This window comes from Humulus lupulus, chromosome 7 (assembly GCF_963169125.1).
Source record: "Humulus lupulus chromosome 7, drHumLupu1.1, whole genome shotgun sequence".
In the NCBI taxonomy this organism is placed as follows: Eukaryota; Viridiplantae; Streptophyta; class Magnoliopsida; order Rosales; family Cannabaceae; genus Humulus; species Humulus lupulus.
In genome coordinates this window covers 209,601,773-209,614,247 of record NC_084799.1, presented here as the reverse complement: position 1 = coordinate 209,614,247, position 12,475 = coordinate 209,601,773, and positions in this window count along the sequence as shown.

Below are 12,475 nucleotides of genomic sequence, written 5' to 3'. Positions count from 1 at the left end.
TCTTAGGGTTATATGTATAAAATTTCGTCCAAATCCGAGGTGTGTATTGGGTGATACAGTCACAATACTGAGAGATGTACGAATATAAGGAAAAAACTTGGGAAAATTTCCCTCAAAAAGGGGAATTTTTTTTTAAATGTTGAATTACGGCTCCGTTTCGACTCCAATATATTCATTTACCCATGAGATCTCTTGCTGAAAAATATCGAACGAGTTGAACACGAGGGTAATACATTTCGGATAAATTAGTGAAATCTCCAATTCACCAAAGGGGTACCCCTTTCAGAAATCTTCGATTTCTCTAATATGGACTCGAGCAATGTTTTGATAGTGAATACTAAAGAATATGCGAGGGTCATGGCCTCAAAAGTTGTAGCCCTATGTCTTAGGGTTATATGTATAAAATTTCGTCCAAATCCGAGGTGTGTATTGGGTGATACAGTCACAATACTGAGAGATGTACGAATATAAGGAAAAAACTTGTGAAAATTGCCCTCAAAAAGGGGAATTTTTTTTTAAATGTTGAATTAAGGCTCCGTTTCGACTCCAATATATTCATTTACCCATGAGATCTCTTGCGGAAAAATATCGAACGAGTTGAACACGAGGGTAATACATTTCGGAGAAATTAGTGAAATCTCCAATTCACCAAAGGGGTACCCCTTTCAGAAATCTTCGATTTCTCTAATATGGATTCGAGCTATGTTTTGAAAGTGAATACTAAAGAATATGCGAGGGTCATGGCCTCAAAAGTTGTAGCGCGATGTCTTAGGGTTATATGTATAAAATTTCGTCCAAATCCGAGGTGTGTATTGGGTGATACAGTCACAATACTGAGAGATGTACGAATATATGGAAAAAACTTGAGAAAATTGCCCTCAAAAAGGGGAATTTTTTTTTAAATGTTGAATTAAGGCTCCGTTTCGACTCCAATATATTCATTTACCCATGAGATCTCTTGCGGAAAAATATCGAACGAGTTAAACACGAGGGTAATACATTTCGGAGAAATTAGTGAAATCTCCAATTCACCAAAGGGGTACCCCTTTCAGAAATCTTCGATTTCTCTAATATGGACTCGACCAATGTTTTGATAGTGAATACTAAAGAATATGCGAGGGTCATGGCCTCAAAAGTTGTAGACCTATGTCTTAGGGTTATATGTATAAAATTTCGTCCAAATCCGAGGTGTGTATTGGGTGATACAGTCACAATACTGAGAGATGTACGAATATAAGGAAAAAACTTGGGAAAATTTCCCTCAAAAAGGGGAATTTTTTTTTAAATGTTGAATTACGGCTCCGTTTCGACTCCAATATATTCATTTACCCATGAGATCTCTTGCTGAAAAATATCGAACGAGTTGAACACGAGGGTAATACATTTCGGATAAATTAGTGAAATCTCCAATTCACCAAAGGGGTACCCCTTTCAGAAATCTTCGATTTCTCTAATATGGACTCGAGCAATGTTTTGATAGTGAATACTAAAGAATAAGCGAGGGTCATGGCCTCAAAAGTTGTAGACCTATGTCTTAGGGTTATATGTATAAAATTTCGTCCAAATCCGAGGTGTGTATAGGGTGATACAGTCAAAATACTGAGAGATGTACGAATATAAGGAAAAAACTTGTGAAAATTTCCCTCAAAAAGGGGAATTTTTTTTTAAATGTTGAATTACGGCTCCGTTTCGACTCCAATATATTCATTTACCCATGAGATCTCTTGCGGAAAAATATCGAACGAGTTGGACACGAGGGTAATACATTTCGGAGAAATTAGTGAAATCTCCAATTCACCAAAGGGGTACCCCTTTCAGAAATCTTCGATTTCTCTAATATGGACTCGAGCAATGTTTTGATAGTGAATACTAAAGAATATGCGAGGGTCATGGCCTCAAAAGTTGTAGCCCTATGTCTTAGGGTTATATGTATAAAATTTCGTCCAAATCCGAGGTGTGTATAGGGTGATACAGTCAAAATACTGAGAGATGTACGAATATAAGGAAAAAACTTGTGAAAATTGCCCTCAAAAAGGGGAATTTTTTTTAAAATGTTGAATTAAGGCTCCGTTTCGACTCCAATATATTCATTTACCCATGAGATCTCTTGCGGAAAAATATCGAACGAGTTGAACACGGGGGTAATACATTTCGGAGAAATTAGTGAAATCTCCAATTCACCAAAGGGGTACCCCTTTCAGAAATCTTCGATTTCTCTAATATGGATTCGAGCTATGTTTTGAAAGTGAATACTAAAGAATATGCGAGGGTCATGGCCTCAAAAGTTGTAGCGCGATGTCTTAGGGTTATATGTATAAAATTTCGTCCAAATCCGAGGTGTGTATTGGGTGATACAGTCACAATACTGAGAGATGTACGAATATAAGGAAAAAACTTGTGAAAATTGCCCTCAAAAAGGGGAATTTTTTTTTAAATGTTGAATTAAGGCTCCGTTTCGACTCCAATATATTCATTTACCCATGAGATCTCTTGCGGAAAAATATCGAACGAGTTGAACACGAGGGTAATACATTTCGGAGAAATTAGTGAAATCTCCAATTCACCAAAGGGGTACCCCTTTCAGAAATCTTCGATTTCTCTAATATGGACTCGAGCAATGTTTTGATAGTGAATACTAAAGAATATGCGAGGGTCATGGCCTCAAAAGTTGTAGCCCTATGTCTTAGGGTTATATGTATAAAATTTCGTCCAAATCCGAGGTGTGTATAGGGTGATACAGTCAAAATACTGAGAGATGTACGAATATAAGGAAAAAACTTGTGAAAATTGCCCTCAAAAAGGGGAATTTTTTTTTAAATGTTGAATTAAGGCTCCGTTTCGACTCCAATATATTCATTTACCCATGAGATCTCTTGCGGAAAAATATCGAACGAGTTGAACACGAGGGTAATACATTTCGGAGAAATTAGTGAAATCTCCAATTCACCAAAGGGGTACCCCTTTCAGAAATCTTCGATTTCTCTAATATGGATTCGAGCTATGTTTTGAAAGTGAATACTAAAGAATATGCGAGGGTCATGGCCTCAAAAGTTGTAGCGCGATGTCTTAGGGTTATATGTATAAAATTTCGTCCAAATCCGAGGTGTGTATTGGGTGATACAGTCACAATACTGAGAGATGTACGAATATATGGAAAAAACTTGAGAAAATTGCCCTCAAAAAGGGGAATTTTTTTTTAAATGTTGAATTAAGGCTCCGTTTCGACTCCAATATATTCATTTACCATGAGATCTCTTGCGGAAAAATATCGAACGAGTTAAACACGAGGGTAATACATTTCGGAGAAATTAGTGAAATCTCCAATTCACCAAAGGGGTACCCCTTTCAGAAATCTTCGATTTCTCTAATATGGACTCGACCAATGTTTTGATAGTGAATACTAAAGAATATGCGAGGGTCATGGCCTCAAAAGTTGTAGACCTATGTCTTAGGGTTATATGTATAAAATTTCGTCCAAATCCGAGGTGTGTATTGGGTGATACAGTCACAATACTGAGAGATGTACGAATATAAGGAAAAAACTTGTGAAAATTTCCCTCAAAAAGGGGAATTTTTTTTTAAATGTTGAATTACGGCTCCGTTTCGACTCCAATATATTCATTTACCCATGAGATCTCTTGCTGAAAAATATCGAACGAGTTGAACACGAGGGTAATACATTTCGGATAAATTAGTGAAATCTCCAATTCACCAAAGGGGTACCCCTTTCAGAAATCTTCGATTTCTCTAATATGGACTCGAGCAATGTTTTGATAGTGAATACTAAAGAATATGCGAGGGTCATGGCCTCAAAAGTTGTAGACCTATGTCTTAGGGTTATAAGTATAAAATTTCGTCCAAATCCGAGGTGTGTATAGGGTGATACAGTCAAAATACTGAGAGATGTACGAATATAAGGAAAAAACTTGTGAAAATTTCCCTCAAAAAGGGGAATTTTTTTTTAAATGTTGAATTACGGCTCCGTTTCGACTCCAATATATTCATTTACCCATGAGATCTCTTGCGGAAAAATATCGAACGAGTTGGACACGAGGGTAATACATTTCGGAGAAATTAGTGAAATCTCCAATTCACCAAAGGGGTACCCCTTTCAGAAATCTTCGATTTCTCTAATATGGACTCGAGCAATGTTTTGATAGTGAATACTAAAGAATATGCGAGGGTCATGGCCTCAAAAGTTGTAGCCCTATGTCTTAGGGTTATATGTATAAAATTTCGTCCAAATCCGAGGTGTGTATAGGGTGATACAGTCAAAATACTGAGAGATGTACGAATATAAGGAAAAAACTTGTGAAAATTGCCCTCAAAAAGGGGAATTTTTTTTTAAATGTTGAATTAAGGCTCCGTTTCGACTCCAATATATTCATTTACCCATGAGATCTCTTGCGGAAAAATATCGAACGAGTTGAACACGAGGGTAATACATTTCGGAGAAATTAGTGAAATCTCCAATTCACCAAAGGGGTACCCCTTTCAGAAATCTTCGATTTCTCTAATATGGACTCGAGCAATGTTTTGATAGTGAATACTAAAGAATAAGCGAGGGTCATGGCCTCAAAAGTTGTAGACCTATGTCTTAGGGTTATATGTATAAAATTTCGTCCAAATCCGAGGTGTGTATAGGGTGATACAGTCAAAATACTGAGAGATGTACGAATATAAGGAAAAAACTTGTGAAAATTTCCCTCAAAAAGGGGAATTTTTTTTTAAATGTTGAATTACGGCTCCGTTTCGACTCCAATATATTCATTTACCCATGAGATCTCTTGCGGAAAAATATCGAACGAGTTGGACACGAGGGTAATACATTTCGGAGAAATTAGTGAAATCTCCAATTCACCAAAGGGGTACCCCTTTCAGAAATCTTCGATTTCTCTAATATGGACTCGAGCAATGTTTTGATAGTGAATACTAAAGAATATGCGAGGGTCATGGCCTCAAAAGTTGTAGCCCTATGTCTTAGGGTTATATGTATAAAATTTCGTCCAAATCCGAGGTGTGTATAGGGTGATACAGTCAAAATACTGAGAGATGTACGAATATAAGGAAAAAACTTGTGAAAATTGCCCTCAAAAAGGGGAATTTTTTTTTAAATGTTGAATTAAGGCTCCGTTTCGACTCCAATATATTCATTTACCCATGAGATCTCTTGCGGAAAAATATCGAACGAGTTGAACACGAGGGTAATACATTTCGGAGAAATTAGTGAAATCTCCAATTCACCAAAGGGGTACCCCTTTCAGAAATCTTCGATTTCTCTAATATGGATTCGAGCTATGTTTTGAAAGTGAATACTAAAGAATATGCGAGGGTCATGGCCTCAAAAGTTGTAGCGCGATGTCTTAGGGTTATATGTATAAAATTTCGTCCAAATCCGAGGTGTGTATTGGGTGATACAGTCACAATACTGAGAGATGTACGAATATAAGGAAAAAACTTGAGAAAATTGCCCTCAAAAAGGGGAATTTTTTTTTAAATGTTGAATTAAGGCTCCGTTTCGACTCCAATATATTCATTTACCCATGAGATCTCTTGCGGAAAAATATCGAACGAGTTGAACACGAGGGTAATACATTTCGGAGAAATTAGTGAAATCTCCAATTCACCAAAGGGGTACCCCTTTCAGAAATCTTCGATTTCTCTAATATGGACTCGAGCAATGTTTTGATAGTGAATACTAAAGAATATGCGAGGGTCATGGCCTCAAAAGTTGTAGACCTATGTCTTAGGGTTATATGTATAAAATTTCGTCCAAATCCGAGGTGTGTATTGGGTGATACAGTCACAATACTGAGAGATGTACGAATATAAGGAAAAAACTTGTGAAAATTTCCCTCAAAAAGGGGAATTTTTTTTTAAATGTTGAATTACGGCTCCGTTTCGACTCCAATATATTCATTTACCCATGAGATCTCTTGCTGAAAAATATCGAACGAGTTGAACACGAGGGTAATACATTTCGGATAAATTAGTGAAATCTCCAATTCACCAAAGGGGTACCCCTTTCAGAAATCTTCGATTTCTCTAATATGGACTCGAGCAATGTTTTGATAGTGAATACTAAAGAATATGCGAGGGTCATGGCCTCAAAAGTTGTAGACCTATGTCTTAGGGTTATAAGTATAAAATTTCGTCCAAATCCGAGGTGTGTATAGGGTGATACAGTCAAAATACTGAGAGATGTACGAATATAAGGAAAAAACTTGTGAAAATTTCCCTCAAAAAGGGGAATTTTTTTTTAAATGTTGAATTACGGCTCCGTTTCGACTCCAATATATTCATTTACCCATGAGATCTCTTGCGGAAAAATATCGAACGAGTTGGACACGAGGGTAATACATTTCGGAGAAATTAGTGAAATCTCCAATTCACCAAAGGGGTACCCCTTTCAGAAATCTTCGATTTCTCTAATATGGACTCGAGCAATGTTTTGATAGTGAATACTAAAGAATATGCGAGGGTCATGGCCTCAAAAGTTGTAGCCCTATGTCTTAGGGTTATATGTATAAAATTTCGTCCAAATCCGAGGTGTGTATAGGGTGATACAGTCAAAATACTGAGAGATGTACGAATATAAGGAAAAAACTTGTGAAAATTGCCCTCAAAAAGGGGAATTTTTTTTTAAATGTTGAATTAAGGCTCCGTTTCGACTCCAATATATTCATTTACCCATGAGATCTCTTGCGGAAAAATATCGAACGAGTTGAACACGAGGGTAATACATTTCGGAGAAATTAGTGAAATCTCCAATTCACCAAAGGGGTACCCCTTTCAGAAATCTTCGATTTCTCTAATATGGATTCGAGCTATGTTTTGAAAGTGAATACTAAAGAATATGCGAGGGTCATGGCCTCAAAAGTTGTAGCGCGATGTCTTAGGGTTATATGTATAAAATTTCGTCCAAATCCGAGGTGTGTATTGGGTGATACAGTCACAATACTGAGAGATGTACGAATATAAGGAAAAAACTTGTGAAAATTGCCCTCAAAAAGGGGAATTTTTTTTTAAATGTTGAATTAAGGCTCCGTTTCGACTCCAATATATTCATTTACCCATGAGATCTCTTGCGGAAAAATATCGAACGAGTTGAACACGAGGGTAATACATTTCGGAGAAATTAGTGAAATCTCCAATTCACCAAAGGGGTACCCCTTTCAGAAATCTTCGATTTCTCTAATATGGACTCGAGCAATGTTTTGATAGTGAATACTAAAGAATATGCGAGGGTCATGGCCTCAAAAGTTGTAGCCCTATGTCTTAGGGTTATATGTATAAAATTTCGTCCAAATCCGAGGTGTGTTTAGGGTGATACAGTCAAAATACTGAGAGATGTACGAATATAAGGAAAAAACTTGTGAAAATTGCCCTCAAAAAGGGGAATTTTTTTTTAAATGTTGAATTAAGGCTCCGTTTCGACTCCAATATATTCATTTACCCATGAGATCTCTTGCGGAAAAATATCGAACGAGTTGAACACGGGGGTAATACATTTCGGAGAAATTAGTGAAATCTCCAATTCACCAAAGGGGTACCCCTTTCAGAAATCTTCGATTTCTCTAATATGGATTCGAGCTATGTTTTGAAAGTGAATACTAAAGAATATGCGAGGGTCATGGCCTCAAAAGTTGTAGCGCGATGTCTTAGGGTTATATGTATAAAATTTCGTCCAAATCCGAGGTGTGTATTGGGTGATACAGTCACAATACTGAGAGATGTACGAATATATGGAAAAAACTTGAGAAAATTGCCCTCAAAAAGGGGAATTTTTTTTTAAATGTTGAATTAAGGCTCCGTTTCGACTCCAATATATTCATTTACCCATGAGATCTCTTGCGGAAAAATATCGAACGAGTTAAACACGAGGGTAATACATTTCGGAGAAATTAGTGAAATCTCCAATTCACCAAAGGGGTACCCCTTTCAGAAATCTTCGATTTCTCTAATATGGACTCGAGCAATGTTTTGATAGTGAATACTAAAGAATATGCGAGGGTCATGGCCTCAAAAGTTGTAGCCCTATGTCTTAGGGTTATATGTATAAAATTTCGTCCAAATCCGAGGTGTGTATAGGGTGATACAGTCAAAATACTGAGAGATGTACGAATATAAGGAAAAAACTTGTGAAAATTGCCCTCAAAAAGGGGAATTTTTTTTTAAATGTTGAATTAAGGCTCCGTTTCGACTCCAATATATTCATTTACCCATGAGATCTCTTGCGGAAAAATATCGAACGAGTTGAACACGGGGGTAATACATTTCGGAGAAATTAGTGAAATCTCCAATTCACCAAAGGGGTACCCCTTTCAGAAATCTTCGATTTCTCTAATATGGATTCGAGCTATGATTTGAAAGTGAATACTAAAGAATATGCGAGGGTCATGGCCTCAAAAGTTGTAGCGCGATGTCTTAGGGTTATATGTATAAAATTTCGTCCAAATCCGAGGTGTGTATTGGGTGATACAGTCACAATACTGAGAGATGTACGAATATATGGAAAAAACTTGAGAAAATTGCCCTCAAAAAGGGGAATTTTTTTTTAAATGTTGAATTAAGGCTCCGTTTCGACTCCAATATATTCATTTACCCATGAGATCTCTTGCGGAAAAATATCGAACGAGTTAAACACGAGGGTAATACATTTCGGAGAAATTAGTGAAATCTCCAATTCACCAAAGGGGTACCCCTTTCAGAAATCTTCGATTTCTCTAATATGGACTCGACCAATGTTTTGATAGTGAATACTAAAGAATATGCGAGGGTCATGGCCTCAAAAGTTGTAGACCTATGTCTTAGGGTTATATGTATAAAATTTCGTCCAAATCCGAGGTGTGTATAGGGTGATACAGTCAAAATACTGAGAGATGTACGAATATAAGGAAAAAACTTGTGAAAATTGCCCTCAAAAAGGGGAATTTTTTTTTAAATGTTGAATTAAGGCTCCGTTTCGACTCCAATATATTCATTTACCCATGAGATCTCTTGCGGAAAAATATCGAACGAGTTGAACACGAGGGTAATACATTTCGGAGAAATTAGTGAAATCTCCAATTCACCAAAGGGGTACCCCTTTCAGAAATCTTCGATTTCTCTAATATGGATTCGAGCAATGTTTTGAAAGTGAATACTAAAGAATATGCGAGGGTCATGGCCTCAAAAGTTGTAGCGCGATGTCTTAGGGTTATATGTATAAAATTTCGTCCAAATCCGAGGTGTGTATAGGGTGATACAGTCAAAATACTGAGAGATGTACGAATATAAGGAAAAAACTTGTGAAAATTGCCCTCAAAAAGGGGAATTTTTTTTTAAATGTTGAATTAAGGCTCCGTTTCGACTCCAATATATTCATTTACCCATGAGATCTCTTGGGGAAAAATATCGAACGAGTTGAACACGAGGGTAATACATTTTGGAGAAATTAGTGAAATCTCCAATTCACCAAAGGGGTACCCCTTTCAGAAATCTTCGATTTCTCTAATATGGATTCGAGCATGGTTTTGATAATGAATCCTAAAGAATACAAGAGGGTCATGGTCATAAAAGTTGTAGCCCTATGTCTTAGGGTTCTATGTATAAAATTTCGTGCAAATTCGGGGTGTGTATAGGGTGATACAGTCAAAATACTGAGGGAAGTACGAATATTAGGAAAAAAACTTGTGAAAATTGCCCTCAAAAAGGGGAATTTTTTTTACATGTTGAATTAAGGCTCCGTTTCGACTCCAATATATTCATTTACCCATGAGATCTCTTGCGGAAAAATATCGAACGAGTTGAACAGGAGGGTAATACATTTCGGAGAAATTAGTGAAATCTCCAATTCACCAAAGGGGTACCCCTTTCAGAAATCTTCGATTTCTCTAATATGGATTCGAGCAATGTTTTGATAGTGAATACTAAAGAATATGCGAGGGTCATGGCCTCAAAAGTTGTAGACCTATGTCTTAGGGTTATATGTATAAAATTTCGTCCAAATCCGAGGTGTGTATTGGGTGATACAGTCAAAATACTGAGAGATGTACGAATATAAGGAAAAAACTTGTGAAAATTTCCCTCAAAAAGGGGAATTTTTTTTTAAATGTTGAATTACGGCTCCGTTTCGACTCCAATATATTCATTTACCCATGAGATCTCTTGGGGAAAAATATCGAACGAGTTGAACAGGAGGGTAATACATTTCGGAGAAATTAGTGAAATCTCCAATTCACCAAAGGGGTACCCCTTTCAGAAATCTTCGATTTCTCTAATATGGATTCGAGCATGGTTTTGATAATGAATCCTAAAGAATACAAGAGGGTCATGGTCATAAAAGTTGTAGCCCTATGTCTTAGGGATCTATGTATAAAATTTCGTGCAAATTCGGGGTGTGTATAGGGTGATACAGTCAAAATACTGAGGGATGTACGAATATTAGGAAAAAAACTTGTGAAAATTGCCCTCAAAAAGGGGAATTTTTTTTAAAATGTTGAATTAAGGCTCCGTTTCGACTCCAATATATTCATTTACCCATGAGATCTCTTGCGGAAAAATATCGAACGAGTTGAACAGGAGGGTAATACATTTCGGAGAAATTAGTGAAATCTCCAATTCACCAAAGGGGTACCCCTTTCAGAAATCTTCGATTTCTCTAATATGGACTCGAGCAATGTTTTGATAGTGAATACTAAAGAATATGCGAGGGTCATGGCCTCAAAAGTTGTAGCCCTATGTCTTAGGGTTATATGTATAAAATTTCGTCCAAATCCGAGGTGTGTATAGGGTGATACAGTCAAAATACTGAGAGATGTACGAATATAAGGAAAAAACTTGTGAAAATTGCCCTCAAAAAGGGGAATTTTTTTTAAAATGTTGAATTAAGGCTCCGTTTCGACTCCAATATATTCATTTACCCATGAGATCTCTTGGGGGAAAATATCGAACGAGTTGAACAGGAGGGTAATACATTTCGGAGAAATTAGTGAAATCTCCAATTCACCAAAGGGGTACCCCTTTCAGAAATCTTCGATTTCTCTAATATGGATTCGAGCAATGTTTTGAAAGTGAATACTAAAGAATATGCGAGGGTCATGGCCTCAAAAGTTGTAGCCCTATGTCTTAGGGTTATATGTATAAAATTTCGTCCAAATCCGAGGTGTGTATAGCGTGATACAATCACAATACTGAGAGATGTACGAATATAAGGAAAAAACTTGTGAAAATTGCCCTCAAAAAGGGGAATTTTTTTTTAAATGTTGAGTTACGGCTCCGTTTCGACTCCAATATATTCATTTACCCATGAGATCTCTTGCTGAAAAATATCGAACGAGTTGAACACGAGGGTAATACATTTCGGAGAAATTAGTGACATCTCCAATTCACCAAAGGGGTACCCCTTTCAGAAATCTTCGATTTCTCTAATATGGACTCGTGCAATGTTTTGATAGTGAATACTAAAGAATATGCGAGGGTCATGGCCTCAAAAGTTGTAGCCCTATGTCTTAGGGTTATATGTATAAAATTTCGTCCAAATCCGAGGTGTGTATTGGGTGATACAGTCACAATACTGAGAGATGTACGAATATAAGGAAAAAACTTGTGAAAATTGCCCTCAAAAAGGGGAATTTTTTTTTAAATGTTGAATTACGGCTCCGTTTCGACTCCAATATATTCATTTACCCATGAGATCTCTTGCTGAAAAATATCGAACGAGTTGAACACGAGGGTAATACTTTTCGGAGAAATTAGTGAAATCTCCAATTCACCAAAGGGGTACCCCTTTCAGAAATCTTCGATTTCTCTAATATGGACTCGAGCAATGTTTTCATAGTGAATACTAAAGAATATGCGAGGGTCATGGCCTCAAAAGTTGTAGCCTTATGTCTTAGGGTTATATGTATAAAATTTCGTCCAAATCCGAGGTGTGTATTGGGTGATACAGTCACAATACTGAGAGATGTACGAATATAAGGAAAAAACTTGTGAAAATTGCCCTCAAAAAGGGGAATTTTTTTTTAAATGTTGAATTACGGCTCCGTTTCGACTCCAATATATTCATTTACCCATGAGATCTCTTGCTGAAAAATATCGAACGAGTTGAACACGAGGGTAATACATTTCGGAGAAATTAGTGAAATCTCCAATTCACCAAAGGGGTACCCCTTTCAGAAATCTTCGATTTCTCTAATATGGATTCGAGCATGGTTTTGATAATGAATCCTAAAGAATACAAGAGGGTCATGGTCATAAAAGTTGTAGCCCTATGTCTTAGGGATCTATGTATAAAATTTCGTCTAAATCCGAGTTGTGTATAGGGTGATACAGTCAAAATACTGAGGGATGTACGAATATTAGGAAAAGAACTTGTGAAAATTCCACTCAAAAAGGGGAATTTTTTTTTAAATGTTGAATTAAGGATCCGTTTCGACTCCAATATATTCATTTACCCATGAGATCTCTTGCGGAAAAATATCGAACGAGTTGA